This window comes from Acipenser ruthenus, chromosome 29, assembly GCF_902713425.1.
Source record: "Acipenser ruthenus chromosome 29, fAciRut3.2 maternal haplotype, whole genome shotgun sequence".
NCBI lineage: Eukaryota > Metazoa > Chordata > Actinopteri > Acipenseriformes > Acipenseridae > Acipenser > Acipenser ruthenus.
The window spans coordinates 18892392-18909159 of record NC_081217.1 but is presented as its reverse complement, the minus strand read 5'-3'; the positions used below and the strand labels follow the sequence as shown (position 1 = coordinate 18909159).

The 16768-nt window shown below is 42.8% G+C and overlaps 1 protein-coding gene across 1 annotated transcript in view; it reads right to left on the bottom strand.

The window, feature by feature from the left end:
- LOC117397391 (phosphatidylinositol 4-phosphate 3-kinase C2 domain-containing subunit beta-like) overlaps positions 1-4739 on the bottom strand; it is a 32177-nt gene extending 27438 nt beyond the window's left edge. Inside the window, exon 1 of the mRNA XM_059003570.1 lies at positions 4358-4739. The gene's annotated coding sequence lies outside the window, so the exon portion shown is untranslated. The remainder of the gene's footprint in view (positions 1-4357) is intronic.
- Between the last annotated feature and the right edge of the window lie 12029 nt (positions 4740-16768).

The window sequence follows — 16768 nt, the reverse complement described above, 5'->3', positions numbered from 1 at the left end:
CTTCAAATTGGTTAACTGTCTGCCAATTTGAGGACAGCCACATCAATATAAACGACAGCTGTGTGCTGGAAGGGGAGGGAGATAAGAGGAAGAGAGAACAGACCAAAAGAAAGTAAGCTAAACAACTGCTATCCGGCTGGCTGCACTCCAATCGATATATAGTGATAGTTTCATGTTCAACAGACTCTCATAAAGGGACGGATCCTTGCTGTACCTGCTCTGCGGACCTCAGTCCCAATTCTCTTAATTTAGCGCAAGCATTAAAATGTATCAACAAGCTCTCCTTGGCACATCTCACTCACTGCCCATCACCTTGACAGGAAGTTCCTGTCCGCCCCTTACCAGATGAGTCAGTGTTGCTGAACGGCGGAAGAGGGCGACCTGATCTGAACTCATATCGTCACGGAAACAGTGTCACTGCACAGCACGGCTCACGGTAAACACTTTAGTTTAAAACAGTGCTTATTTGACAACTTAAATACATATGTTTTTGTATTTACTGCTGTCGGTTTGTACAGCCTGTGGGCTTTTGCAGAGGTCTACTCCCATGGTCTGCCAGAGTGAGGAAAATAAGCCAGGCCATGGAAGCGAGATTGACCTCTTGCACAGAACAGGAAGCAAAAGAGTGTCAGCAATCTATTGTGGTACTCCAAAAAAATCTAAAAAGAATAAGCAGAGAACAAACCCATCTTCAGAAGCAGCACTGTGATAACGGAACCAGTGATAACATTAACAAAAGATACAGAATGGATATTAGAGCCTTGGTTACAGTATCACCCACTTAAGAGACTTACAGGTACCAGCGTACTGCAGTGAAGCAGACAGACTGTCAGAATAGACATTTGTGAAGGGCTCAAAATAATGCACCTAGAGAGAAATCCAAATATGAATTAGCTAGTTTTGAAACTTTACTGCTGGGTTTTCAAACCCTGGAGGACAACGTTTGTAGAAATCAGCGGCCAGTGTGTTTGTGTTCTAGAGAAAGAAACATAACTGTGTCTCCCGGTTGTTATCCAGAAACACTGGCCTTTGTTCTCTCCAAGCTGTGCCCCAGAAGGGGGGTTTGGTCAGTGGGGGTGTGCATCATTGATCCACAGAGACCCACAGCCTGGCTGCTGGAACACTGGCTCACAAAAATGAATCTCCCACAGGGAATTAATCTGATTCAATTAGGATTGCTCCCAGATTTACAAAACAAAGGATTGAAGCCGTCACGTGAGCCAGGAAACTCAGACACAGTCACACGGCCCTTCCTTACACAGGCAAACAAAGAGAGGCTGTCACCCCACACCCACACACCCCCACACGCGCATACACACTTTGTCACACACACTCCATCCTCCAAAGCATGTTAGAAAAACACATTCCCACCAAGGCCGCATACTACAGACAAAGTTTCAATACCACACAAAAGCAATTCCACCGAGTGTAAGAGATGCACAGACAGAAGGACCTTAACAAGCTTCACATAACTGGAACTCCAATTCAAGATATAGCCTATGTACACTCCACTATATCCCATTCCCCAGGGATATGCATGCACAGCAAGGGAAATGAGAAGAAAAAAACAGCTTTGGTTCTCCGTCACTGTAATCCTGCACATCAGTAACTTTAAACTTTATTTCAGTCCCCAACATGCACCTTAATAACAAGCAGCTAAAAGTGGAATCACACAATACAGTAGCAGAGTTGCTGTTTGCACGGCTGAGTCGCTCAGGGGTTAATGTGCTCTCTGCAGAACAGAGCTGTGACAGGGTGTCCTGAGCCCTATTGTCAGGGCTGCTGGGGAACCTTCTAGCTGTTTAGCACAAATACAGGGCTGTATGGTCTGCAGCATACAGGATAGAGCAACAGTATAGCCGACTGCAGAACCCTGTCCTTGCAATGCAAGCACCTGTACAGTAAACACGGTGACGTAATATCCACTACCGGGTGAAAATAACACACTGCAATGAAGGGGATGCCCACAGAAAACTTTCCATTACAATCGACGAGCTCTTGCTAAGCTTATACTATTTAGCAAAAGGATGTCCTGCTTCGGTAGACAAAACTTGCACCCCGAGCTGCTTCTGTTCCACTCACTCTTGCATGCTCGCACAACTTGTTTGAGACACACATGAACCCTTTCTTTAAATCACAGTACAAAAGACACCCTGTTACACAGTCCAGTTGTTGTACATCGTTTTCTACTTTTCCCAATATTTTCCAACAACTACTGTACTGCCCTCATAAATGAATAATCAGCTTACAAGGATGTCTGTGAGAGTAGTTTTATCTGCACAAGATAGGAAGTCTGCTCAATTTGTTATGCCCGTATTCAGTTCAATAGTGCATTGCTTTTTGGGATTACATGAATTTGTGACCTCCTAACTTTAAGACCTGACAAGCGCATATGCCCTGGGACACTGAGCGGGGCTGCTGATGGTATCCAGTATCCGATGCTAGGGCAGTAAAAGGCGCTATACTGTGCCATATCAATACCATGTTGACCGATTTAGCACCGACCTTCCAACATAACAGCAGTCTCAAAGAGGGCTCCAAAAGGCCATTACAGGCACGAGGCACATTCCTCACAGGTTGGGACTTACTGTACAGAGATCTACAAGCACGAAGAAAGGAATGCAGCAAAACATGTCAGCTGTTCAGTGGGAAGAGTCATCAGAGACATCAGTGTTGAAGCAGACACTTGGAGGTGTGAGGGCGGATACTTTCCAAGTGCATTAGATCACATAAATATAGACTGTGGGTGAAGAAGGAGATGTCTTATCAAGGTTAGAGCTTCCTGCAGATCCACCCACACCAGAGATACAGAGTGGTAAGTAGGCAGCCTTTTTTTTTTTTTTTTTACTAGACTCTCAGACAGGCGACAGCATGGAGACTGAACTACCCGCTCACCAGGCTTGGAATGAGACACATTGCAGGGATGGAGACTTGGATTGCATTGCAGTTTGTTCCGTTCCAGGCTTTACTATGAGCTTATTAACACACAGAGCTTGCTATCCTATACCCCCGATAATAGTAAAACCTGGAAAGAGTCACACTGCTGTGCTGTCAGAGTTTCCAATCTCTGCATTGCTGGGGCAAGCCAAACAAATAACAAACTAAATAAAGAGATGACAAGATTCAGAATGAACTGGACAGAAGTCCTAGCTTTCGATTCCCTTTTGGCAGTAGGGACCCCGTTCAAATATTGCTTCTGTAAAGCAATCTGTGTAAAGAAACAGAAACTCCAATATTCCCTGTTGTGGAGGAGAGCCGGGGGCAGCCCACACAATACTAGGAAGTGACAGCAGCACAGCTGTCCTGCAGGACCAAGACACAAAGAGGCATTGCCGTCTCCCCAAGAGACTGTGCTTATGGGATTGTGGGATTGTGGGTCCTGTGTAGCCTTATAGGAGTCCTGTGTTTCTGCATTCCTAGAAAAAGTATTTTTATTTATTATTTCAATACTAATTATTTACTAGGTTTAGGTTCACAGTATTTTATTTAGATTTTTTTTTCGGAAGGACAAAATTGAATCATTATTTCAAATAAATGCATAGTTTTGAATCAGTAAAATAGTGCAACTTTGAAAATACAGTATAAGCATTAACAATCATTATACATGCTTCCATATGTAACACGACTAGTTACATTGCTATTGGCAACCTTGTGCCAACCATAACAACATGCGCACGTGCACACGCGCTTTTTAACTTTCTCTTCCTTTCCTAGCGACGGGATAGGGTCACTTTGTGACCCCACAACACAAACAAATACATTCTGCAAAGTAAGAGGGAAGAAATATGGTCTACAGCCAGCAAAGCGCACATCAACAAATCTCCAAACCACAGCATTGTATTTCTGCTCATTGTTTTGATCGTTTCAGTGCGTAGACACACACACACCTAACTATACTGTATTGTAGATACTGTCCAAAAATACATGTGTCACATGAATCAGAAGTCTAAACAAACATGTTTATAACATTTTAGAGGACCGGGCGCTAGACTCACATGCAGAACATACTGACTGCCGTTCCCAACACGTTATAACAAAAACAGTATCGGTACAACAACATCGATACTCATCAGTTTCGCTTCGCAGGTTTCTGACCCTTTTTTTCTGTAAATGGCGAATAAATAAAAGCCCGGTGAAAATAAATTAAACCGGATACTCTTTCCTTCCAACCATTCCTCTGGTTTAAATGATGAATGCAGATTTTTTGTCCCAAAAGTCTGTAGCGCGCAACGCGATGTTTAGTTCGTTTTGTGACTCCCCTCTACCTCATCTGTATTGAATACTACTGTGTTATTTTATTACCTTGTCAATTCAGAATGGGGGTTCACGTTTTGCTTTCTATGTTAAAATCTCTTACCTGCTTCTAGATACCACCAGCACTCAAAGATCAGTAACGTCGCTTGAAATCTTCGAGAAGTCGACGCCGATCCCATACAGGTTAAACAGTCTGTAGTCACTGTTGACGCCTGTATGTGCAGCGGTGTTGCTTCACTAGATATTTATTAATATTATTGTTATCGCTGCTCGCAGATTTCCTCGTGCCCCAGTTTCATGCGGTTGCAAGGGTGAACAATACGATTTCCTTTCTCTCTCCTCTGCTAGTTTTTCATTGCTTCGTTGCTGGGAGCTGTTCCATCAGCTCAGCTGCACGGCCTTTCTCATCAGAAGGTCAGTGACAATGGGAGGCGGCGGTGGAGCGCCCCCTGGAGCAGATCCGCGGTAGTGGCATTCTAGTGACAGTATGGTGCTTCTTTGTTAAGGCGTTGCAAAGCGCACTGTTAAATACATAGCAACCAGGCATCAGATCGTTGCCGCGTTAGAAAATGCCTCCATGTCAGAATTTGCTACCCGTAGCATATTCTGACAATTATGCAGGTCAAAATGTGCCACCTTGTCAAAAACTGCCTTGCTTGTTCATACAAGAAAAGCAGGTAGTAAATTCTGATAAGTCGTATTGTGGTGTCAGAAAATGCCACCGTTGTTAATACTATGGAGAACAGCCTTAAATATTATGGAGACAAAGCCTCTCTGTGTCTGTCCCTTTCGATTCAATGACAGTGTCACGCAATGAGGACAAGCGCTCTATTAAGATCCATGCGGTCTATTTTAAACAGTGCTGCATCTACCGCCACTATGCAACTCTATTTGAATCTTCCTGGTTTTTTTTCCCACCAGAGTAGGTTTAGAGAAATCACATTTCAACATATACTGTAATAAAAATAAGAATCCACAAATGTTAGCGTAGCTACCACTGTGCAAACCACTGTGCAAAAAGAGTTATGTACATTGTAACTATGCATAATAATATTGTGATTATGTGTAAGTACACATGTATTTACTGAGTAACTACTATGTACATACACAGTAATTAGAGACACTTCATGAAAAGTGTTACCAAGTGAGGCATCACAGGCAATACCATATATTATTCCGATAAGGGTATTCTCTGTTACATAGGACAGTCACACCTTGCTGGCCAGCTGCACCACACATCAGAATGATCCTCCTGGAAGCTCACAGAGATTAATAAATGTTGTGGGCTGGTGTGTTGTTTTTGCAGAGCCAGGGTGCGGTGTGTGGGAATGGAATCCTGTTACAGCACAGGACCTCTCCCGTTCCGTTCCCATGAAAGAGCTATACCCCCCCCCCCCCCCCCCCCACCCCCCACACTCTCACTGCCGACAGGCCAGGCTGCCAACTCAGACCTGGTTCATGGACTTTCAGCAGCCACAGCGCAGGTCATTTAAGGCTGAGTTCCAAACTGCTGCTTAACGTCAAATTTCCATGTTTTACTTTCACTGTCCCTCGATTTCAATTGGATATTGGCACTCGCTTGCATATCTTTCACTGCGTTTATGGAATGCTCTATCTGATAATGTTAGGCTCTTTGTTTTTTTATGATCTTCTAGCTGCCACTATTACTGATTTATCTCTCAGGCCTCCAAAGATAAAAGGCTATAATTATATAGCACTACACTGCCTAGCACGCCTTTACAAAGCTAGTTACTATTTAACCACTTATAAGCTTATTATCTATCAACCAAATGTAGTACATGGTACAGAGAACACATCAGCACTAAAAACAAGTACCGCTAACTTATGCAATAAACTAAACAGATGGACTGAGCTTTTTCATTTTTAAGGGATCACAAATGACTGGAGCTGTACATTGTTATGCCTCTCTTTAACAGTAATCTTTTAATACCACCTTAAGTCTCCTTTGTGTTGACATATGATACCAAGCTTGCAAATTCAGTGATTGTGAAAGTCGATCAATAATCTCTGTACACATTAGTGCGTCTCCAGTCCAAATGTGTTTTATTGTGGTGTTGTTTATTTCACGTGCTTTCTTCCCCAGGATAGCCCAACAGTGACTGAAGGGACTGAACTGCGGTTCAAAGACAACATACACTGCCCCACGGCACCTTAAAACAAGCCACTAAGCCACACTGCCCGGCTGCCAGTCCCTCAAGACTAACCAGTAGACCACAATGCTTATCTCAGACCCACAGCTCTAACCACGCCTAATGTCTGCTCAGTGCCCTGTACTTTGCTGCTTCATTCCTCATCACGAAACAGCCAGTACAGCTCTACAAAGCAGGCCACAAAGAAGGCTGATAACTGTTTAGCTGCAGGGGTCCTTTAAGACAGAAGACAGGCAGCTGACAAGTTTCGGTGTTGCTAAGGTGCTGTGGCCTGTGTTGCCATGCCGATAGGAAAGCTGTTGGGTTATACATAATGCTTCAGAAACCTATATTTTAATTAAACAGTCAATGAATCAGATTTTATATCTAGTTACGTATATTAAATTGCATTGTTTACGCAGCATTTTGTATATTTGGACAAAAGGTTTACATACAGTACAGACCACCATGTATGAGTAAGAGGCCTGTTCTCCATGTGTTTTAGTCCTGTCAGTAGTTTACTCTTGTTTTATGAGAGAAGAGTGTGGAATTGTTTCATTTGACTTTTAAAAGAAGAGAATTGAGGAAATAGAGCAGATCATGTATTCAGAATGTTTCGGACATAGAAGCACATCACTAGGGGTGAGGCTGTGTTTCACTGGTGCGCCTGCTGCCAGTCAAACACTAGGGGAAGCATGATCTCACTGAGGGTTATCGGTAGGGATAGCAGGACTGGAAAACTAAATATAGAGCTGCAGTTTGTGTTGGAATCCAGGATCGGATATACTGAGGCACTCAATCTGCAGATATGCAAGCAGTCATATTTCATGTTTTCTCCTGTTTCTATACAGCTTTTATTTCTCTCTGCTTTACACATCAAAAATAAAACGAAAGAGTAAAAGCAGTGAATTAGCAAAGGACACTTCTACAGGACAATATACAACGTCTATAATGTACGGTCAACATGTGGTCTAACAGTGCATTCACCCCGTGTGTGAATTATGCAATGGGTCGATATCCAGAGATTACTGTGTATGTTTTAATATAGGCAGCCATCGATCTGTGCAGTAATTTCACTATGCCTCACAGTGTGATATTGCAAATTTATAACGGCCCATTCCAGATGAAAAACCTGATTAAAAAAAAAAAAAAGCTTAGCGATGAGGCCCAAGGGATCCAACCAGTGCACTGTTGTCTAGCAACAGCACTACTCAGAATCTTGTTCAGCTGTCTATCAGAGCCATTTGTATTACAATAAAGAACACAGTATGTGTATCACAGTATAGACTTCAGTACATACACCTGGAACAGAATCTTCGTACCGTACCAGCAAACTGAAACAATATTACAAACCTCCTACCTACCAACCCAACTTACAGCAAAGAAACAACTGACACTGACATTCTTTCTCTATACCTGTACTGTGCATCCCCATTGTTTACCATGTATTTTACAAGTGTATGTTTGGAAGACCGTGCGTTCACTCATGCTTTTACTAGCAGGTTTTACTGCACTCTCCTGTTCTGAATACAGAAGATCATAAACAAAAAATATGCATAAATATGCTGAATGAGCATCACAAATGACATGTTATGAGACATGGGGTCAGTGATACAGAAATAAGAAACATGCCTCGCAGATTTATTAATGTTTTAATGTTATTAATGTTTCTCTACAGCTTTGACTTGTAGAGGGTGTGTTTGGTGGAATCTAATTTGCACCTCTGTAATGAAATTTGCATCCGGGGTTCGCTGCGCAGCTGGGTTCACCGCTGCAGTAGGGTTCAGTTGGTTCTACTTCCCTCGTGTGGTGGAAGTGAGGAAATGCAGCAAATATTCACCCTCATTTTGAGCTGTGATTCGAAACCAATACACTTTGTCGCTCCTTGAAATCGTCAGCGTTTTTCTTCATTGGTAACAAGCATGTATATGAACACTATTTAGCTATTTTATTTAACATCATGTAATCAACGGAACTACAAAATGATGTAGCAAAAGTCTACCAGAAGCCATAGCAGTAGTACAGTATTTCATGTTAGATTTCGAAATGTGACATTTTTTACATGTTGTCACTTTTTCGTTAACTATGTGGAAAACTACAAAGTGGCATGTAACATTATTCAGCAGGTTTCATTCGTTAATTATATGCTCAGACCCCAGTGAATTACAAAGCAAAGCCAATGAAAGATTGCATTTGCAACATGAGTTCAAACAGAAACCAGAGCCACATGGTCACCCTAGTCCTGGGGCACAGGGCTGGAGAGCAGGGTCTTTAATCATTCAGTCCAGCGCTAAACAATAGAATTATATCACAATGGAGACCCCTCCAGTTTCACCCTAAAGAAAACTTAACAGGTGAATTTACAGTTGTATTTATTTAAATGTAGTTTGCATTTTTGCCCCCAATGTGAAATACAGAACGCACTCACAGAGACAACAAAAGATGTATTACTTTGTACTGCAATTGCAAAGATCCTTTAGTAACACTAACTTTTGATAGCAGCCCGTTCAGTCAATATGTTTGTCAGCAGTAAATAGTTCTGTGTTTAAATAAAACAGAAAGAAGCAACGCTGTTAACGCTCAGCAGTGATTTCTCAGTGTGAAATGATGTTAAGATGGCACACTTAAAGTGTGTTGTAACACTCCAGTGTTTTTGTTAAATATGGTCTTTTCATTTATGTTCCCATCTTTTACACAGTACAAAAAAGGTTCGATTTTTTATATTACAAATACAGGAGAAAAAACATAAAACTACACTTGACATTGTAAACTGTTGACCAAGCTGGGAATGTCACCAGTGACCAGGCTGAAGAACTGGATCTGCAAGCTCTAGGGGAAGAACAGCCCCTTCATTTAAAATTCTCAGTTAAATTGATTGTTGTCTAAACTATTTTATTAATGGAATTGCTGTAAACCTGGGCTGGGTTTTATATAGCCCCTTATAAAAGCATAGTGTAATAAAGCATAGTGAAAGCATGGTAAAGCATAGGTAAGCATTGTAAACTAACCCTTATAAAAGTTTCACATAGTAAAAGCATAGCAAAGTGTACTAAAGCATAGCGAAAGTCTTCTGCTGCCTCCTCAAGACCCACCTGTTTAGACCGCACTTGTAGATCTCCTGCTCTACCCCTCCTGCTATGCACTGGACTTGCCTGACCTCAGCACCACGTTACTGGATCAGCTAATGCACTATCCTTGCACTATTGTACTACTATGCCATTGTAGATATAACCTGTTGTAATCTTAACTTTCTGCATCCTAGTTCATATTGTATTTTAGTAGTATTATTTGCACTTACTGTAAGCTACACAGAATTTAAATATTAAATCTTGCATTGTAACCCTTTACTGCCCTGTAACACCTGTAAGTCGTCTCTGATAAAGGTGTCTGCCAAATAAATAAATGCAATAAAAAGAAAAGGCATTGTATTGTTTTTGATCCAGGATTGACTCTTGGACAATAAGCGATGCACTTAAAGGTTTGTCCTAGTAAAGGTATTAGCAAAAGAAAACATGGAACTGGAAAACTGGATAAATAAACTGATTGATAAATAAAGCAATTGATTCTGCAGTATACACAACAGCTTACCCATGGTGCACCGCTCAATAAGAGTTTTTGCATAGGGGATTAGAGGAAAGGGGACATTTTTGACTGCTGCACCCTGCTGCTACTGGTAAGCTCTGTGCTTTACTGACCAGTCGCTAATCAGTAAACAAAACCAAAAAATCAAGTTTAAAAATCTAGATATAATGGACTGCATGGGGTTTCTGCTAATCCTTTCTTACTTACAATTAGGAATAAGCATTTTAACAACAGTTCAGAATATGTAGGCCTTAATGTTCACAATACACACAGCATTAGATGTTTCCATTCTGTGAATGCTGCACATTTCTCTCCTTTCCAGTATATAAGGATTAATTTTTTTTAGTATCAAAGAACAATAGTCTAAGAATATTAAAATCATTTTTATTAAAAGGCATTCCACAAGATGTTGCACCCAAAATGCAGAAGCTCGGTATCACTGTGTGCCTTCATTAACTCTTAAAAGCCCAGCTTCTCCCTTTCCTGTGTAAACCTCTGGGGTGCGGTTTTCCCGTATTACAATTAGCAAAAAAAGAAAAGCAAGCCAGTTTCACTCAAAAGCATTTGAATTTTAAGTGCTGCAGCCCACTTGCAGCCATGCTCTGTAACAATGAAGCCATGCTCTGTAACGATGCCTCAATAATATAGACATCTCACAGTCATTTACCAGCATTGAACTGTTTCTCATGTGTAAAAGGTAACAATACCAACCACTCCCACAGAAATACAAATGGATTAGCCATGAAAACATGGGATCTCTAGCAAATAAAGGTGTTACCTCATAAAAATGTGACGCAAAAAGGTTAAACAAGACACAGTTGAGACTAACTTGGACCTTTTAAATTGTGCTCACAAGTTTAAAAAAGGCAGCCAATTGTGTGTATTTTTATACAGGTGCAGTTGTATAGAAAGTCTGCCATACTCCTGTTGGAATAATAATCCTGTGTAGTTTTGGCACAGATCTAGACACAGTTGAATTACATTTTAACCTGAATTGCCTGCTATTGTCTTAAACAATGACATTAGCATCTGAATAGTCTTGAATTTAATGTAGGTGTTTCTTTACTTGCCCAAACCCTCCCTGAACAGGGTATAAAGCAGGGTACCCATCACATAACACACATCACAGCTTCAACATGGAAACAGCGATCACTTATAGAGGTAGGAGGGCATTTCTGTTAGGTGATATTGGGTTATATTTGTTGGTTTATAGTTGTTGGTTTATATTTGTTAATTATGTCAAGTATTGTTTTGTGTAGAGCTCTGGGTTTATCGTTTTTAGTTTTTTTATTGTTGCTTAAAACTCTTTTTATTTGTTAGAAATTAATACTAATGAGACAATTTTTTAAAATCAACTTCTTTTTTTTGGTTTCTTCTACTCACTGCTACTTTTTCCCATCCTCTGTGCTGTATTTTTTTTTTAAATAGTTTTTACGCTGCATTATTTAAGCTTCACTCTTTTTTTAACTGAGAAAGGGGTGCTTAGTGAAAATATTGGTCCATGCAATTAACAGAGCCATTCAGAGCCGTTGGTCTCAAATATTTAATTCCATTTTTAGAAATGTTTAAACAGTTGTTGTGAACTCTATGGTGTGTGAGAAGTTACCCTGCCATGACTTAAAAGCACACACATGCATTATAAAATAGATATATAGACAGGAAGCTTAACATGGTAGAATCGTGCACACACTGACTGAAGGGGATATATAGTTATTGTGGTTTTGAGCTTGCTTTGCTGTGCTTTCACAATGCTTCCTCTTTATTGTGCGTTTACTGTAGGGTGTGATAGGGAGTGTTAATCAGAGAAACTGCTCTCCAGTGACTAAATGTGTCGATTTCATTCTGTCTTCTAGGAGCACTGTCTCTACTGCTGATTCTCCATTCAGGTAATTATATTACAATTATGAACCAAATTAACTAATGATTGTCTACAGCATGAATGCCTGTACGGGCCACGCTCGCAAAGCATTTACACCAGTGATTTTTCTTTTTTTTTTTTTTTTAAATGAAAGCAAATACAAAAAATTAATGTTGTGCTATATCTTTCTATGCATTTCTATGTGAAATATATATGTAATGTATTTAGCTTGAGTCAAATGAAGTAATTAAGAACCTGGTTGGGACAAGTTCTGGGATGGGAATGGGCTGAAAGAGCCAGGATTTAGGACCCATGAACCCTTATGCTGCATGTGTCATATATGTTGTCTCTTTTGAACGTGGCTGTTTCATACATGTTCCTGTAGCTGCATGTTAGGGTCATGTCATGTGAAACATATGTTCTTTTATTGCTTAATTTTATAAAAAGGCGTAAAAAAGCTTTGGAAATCGTCCCCATTGTTAACTTGTACACGTCTGTGTTTCCTTTACTGGTAATAGCTGTAAATAAGCAGTAGGGGTCAGGCTAGGGATAGATGTAGTGTAATAAAGTTACTTAGTAACATTTTCCAACAATCTTGATTATGTCAATTATTTCTGGGTTATCAGAAAGCTTTACTGTTATATTAAATGATATTAGAATGCCATACACTTGCCTGTATTCTTTGGGTCTGTTTGGATGAATTAGATAAAGTGATATTATTTAAATGCTCTTGACAACAGTTCAGAAATGAATTTAAATAGTCTTCAGTCCATTGATATACACTTCTCCATCTCCAGTTCTATAACCATTCATGATTGATTATCTATATCCAACAGCCGGAGCATTCGACCTGAATTTCTGTGCCAGCAAGCCCAACGCGACAATGGTGGATCCAGAGAGCAGTGACAGCTACTACCGTTGTGACAGTGGGGTCACCTACCACTACCAGTGCAGCGCTGGGCTAGTGTTCAACCCCCTCCTCTCCAACTGCGACTTCCCATCCAATGCCCCCACTCCCAACTTCTGCGTCAACTTGGTGGACGGCCTTTACCCAGCACCCAGCAACCCCTCCACCTTCTACCAGTGCTTCAGGGGGGTTGCGTACTACCGGAGTTGCAGCTCCCCTCTTCTATTCAACAGCACAACCTGGCTTTGTGACTTCCAAATCAAGATTCCATTCCTGCCTATCTACCCCCCGGAACTGACCAAAGGATCTAACTTCTGCGAAGAGAAGTCCAACGGTTTCTATAGCGACTCAGAGAATGTTGGTGCTTTCTACCACTGCCAGGAACGCAACACTACTCACTTCCTCTGTTCTTCAATCCTCATCTACAACCCAATGATCACCAACTGTGACTTTCCTCCCACTGCCCCCAGCTCTGCACCCACAAATCCTAAAGCCACCACTGCACCCGCATTACCCCAAAACACCACTGCACCCGCATTAACTGAAACCACCACTGCACCCACCTTACCCAAAACCACCACTGCACCCGCATTACCTGAAAACACCGCTGCACCCGCATTACTTGAAAACACCACTGCACCCGCATTACCCAAAAACGCAACTGCACCCGCATTACTTGAAACCACCACTGCACACGCATTACCTGAAACCACCACTGCACCCGCATTACCTGAAATCACCACTGCACCCACATTACCCAAAAATGCAACTGCACCCGCATTATCTGAAACCACTACTGCACACGCATTACATGAAACCACCACTGCACACGCATTACCTGAAACCACCACTGCACCCGCATTACCTGAAACCACCACTGCACCCGCATTACCCAAAAACACCACTGCACTCACATTAACTGAAACCACCACTGCACCTGCATTACATGAAACCACCACTGCACCAACATTACCTGAAAACACAACTACACCCGCAGTACCTGAAAACACCACTGCACACGCATTACCCAAAGCCACCACTGCACCCGTATTAGCCAAAACCTCCACTGCACTCACATCACCCCAAAACACCACTACACCTGCAGTACCTGAAAACACCACTGCACCCGCATTACTTGAAAACACCACTGCACCCACATTACCTGAATCCACCACTGCACTCACATTAACTGAAACCACCACTGCACCCACATTACCTGAATCCACCACTGCACTAACATTACCTGAAAACACCACTGCAACCGCATTACCTGAAACCGCCACTGCACCCACATTACCCCAAAACACCACTGCACCTGCATTACCTGAAAACACCACTGCAACCGCATTACCTGAAACCACCACTGCACCCACATTCCCCAAAAACACCACTACACCCGCAGTACCTGAAAACACCACTGAACCCGCATTACCTGAATACACCACTGAACCCGCATTACCTGAAAACACCACTGCACCCGCATTACCCAAAAACACCACTGCACACGCATTACTTGAAAACACCACTGCACCCGCATATCCTGAAACCACCACTGCACCTACATTACCTGAAACCACCACTGCACCCCCATATCCTGAAACCACCACTGCACCTGCATATCCTGAAAACACCACTGCACCCACATTACCTGAATCCACCACTGCACTCACATTAACTGAAACCACCACTGCACCCACATTACCTGAATCCACCACTGCACTCACATTAACTGAAACCACCACTGCACCCACATTACCTGAAACCACCATTGTACCCACATTACCTGAAACCACCACTGCACCCACATATCCTGAAACCACCACTGCACCTGCATTACCTGGAACCACCACTGCACCCACATTACCTGAAAACACCACTGCACCCACATTAACTGAAACCACCACTGCACCCACATTACCTGAAACCACCACTGCACCCACATTCCCCAAAAACACCACTACACCCGCAGTACCTGAAAACACCACTGAACCCGCATTACCTGAATACACCACTGAACCCGCATTACCTGAAAACACCACTGCACACGCATTACTTGAAAACACCACTGCACCCACATATCCTGAAACCACCACTGCACCCACATTACCTGAAACCACCACTGCACCCGCATTACCTGAAACCACCACTGCACTTGCATTACCTGAATCCACCACTGCACCCGCATTACCCCAAAACACCACTGCAATCACATTACTTGAAAACACCACTGCACCCGCATATCCTGAAACCACCACTGCACCTACATTACCTGAAACCACCACTGCACCCCCATATCCTGAAACCACCACTGCACCTGCATATCCTGAAAACACCACTGCACCCACATTACCTGAATCCACCACTGCACTCACATTAACTGAAACCACCACTGCACCCACATTACCTGAATCCACCACTGCACTCACATTAACTGAAACCACCACTGCACCCACATTACCTGAAACCACCATTGTACCCACATTACCTGAAACCACCACTGCACCCACATATTCTGAAACCACCACTGCACCTGCATTACCTGAAAACACCACTGCACCCACATTACCTGAAACCACCACTGCACCCGCATTACCTGAAACCACCACTGCACCTGCATTACCTGAAACCACCACTGCACATGCATTACCTGAAACCACCACTGCACCCACATTACCTGAAACCACCACTGCACCCACATTACCTGAAACCACCACTGCACCCACATATCTCAAAACCACCATTGTACCCACATTACCTGAAACCACCACTGCACCCACATATCCTGAAACCACCACTGCACCTGCATTACCTGAAACCACCACTGCACCCACATTACCTGAATCCACCACTGCACCCACAATACCTGAATCCACCACTGCACCCACAATACCTGAATCCACCACTGCACTCACATTAACTGAAACCACCACTGCACCCACATTACCTGAAACCACCACTGCACCCGCATTACCTGAAACCACCACTGCACCCACATTACCTGAAACCACCACTGCACCCGCATATCTCGAAACCACCATTGTACCCACATTACCTGAAACCACCACTGCACCCACATTACCTGAAACCACCACTGCACCCACATATCTCGAAACCACCATTGTACCCACATTACCTGAAACCACCACTGCACTCACATTAACTGAAACCACCACTGCACCCACATTACCTGAAACCACCACTGCACCCACATATCTCGAAACCACCATTGTACCCACATTACCTGAAACCACCACTGCACCCACATATCTCGAAACCACCACTGCACTCACATTACCTGAAACCACCACTGCACCCACATTACCTGAAACCACCACTGCACCCACATTACCTGAAACCACCACTGCACCCACATATCTCGAAACCACCATTGTACCCACATTACCTGAAACCACCACTGCACCCACATATCTCGAAACCACCATTATACCACCATTACCTGAAACCACCACTGCACCAGAATTATACAACTCAAACTTCTGCGTCAACAAACCCAGCTTGCTCTACGCGGATCCTGAAGATCTGACAGGTTTCTATAGATGTGAAAACGAACTCACCTTCTACTTCACATGCCATGAGGGCATGGTCTTCGATCAAAAGGTCCTGAACTGTGTGGTTCCTCCCGCTGCCCCCAGCCCTGGCTTTTGCATCTTGAAACCCAACGGTATCTACAGAGACCCCGGCAACAGAGCAGGTTTCTACGTGTGCATCAAGAGACGTCCTTTCTACAAGACCTGCCCCACACCTCTGGTGTTCAACCCTGAGTTGTTAATCTGTGACAACCTCTCTGGCACTGCAGAGACACATACAATATGGTTTCCGGTATCTGATGCACCTGCATTACCCAAAACCACCACTACCCCCAAATTATACAACTCAAACTTCTGCGTCAACAAACCCAGCTTGCTCTACGCGGATCCTGAAGATCTGACAGGTTTCTACAGATGTGAAAACGAAGTCACCTTCTACTTCACATGCCATGAGGGCATGGTCTTCGAT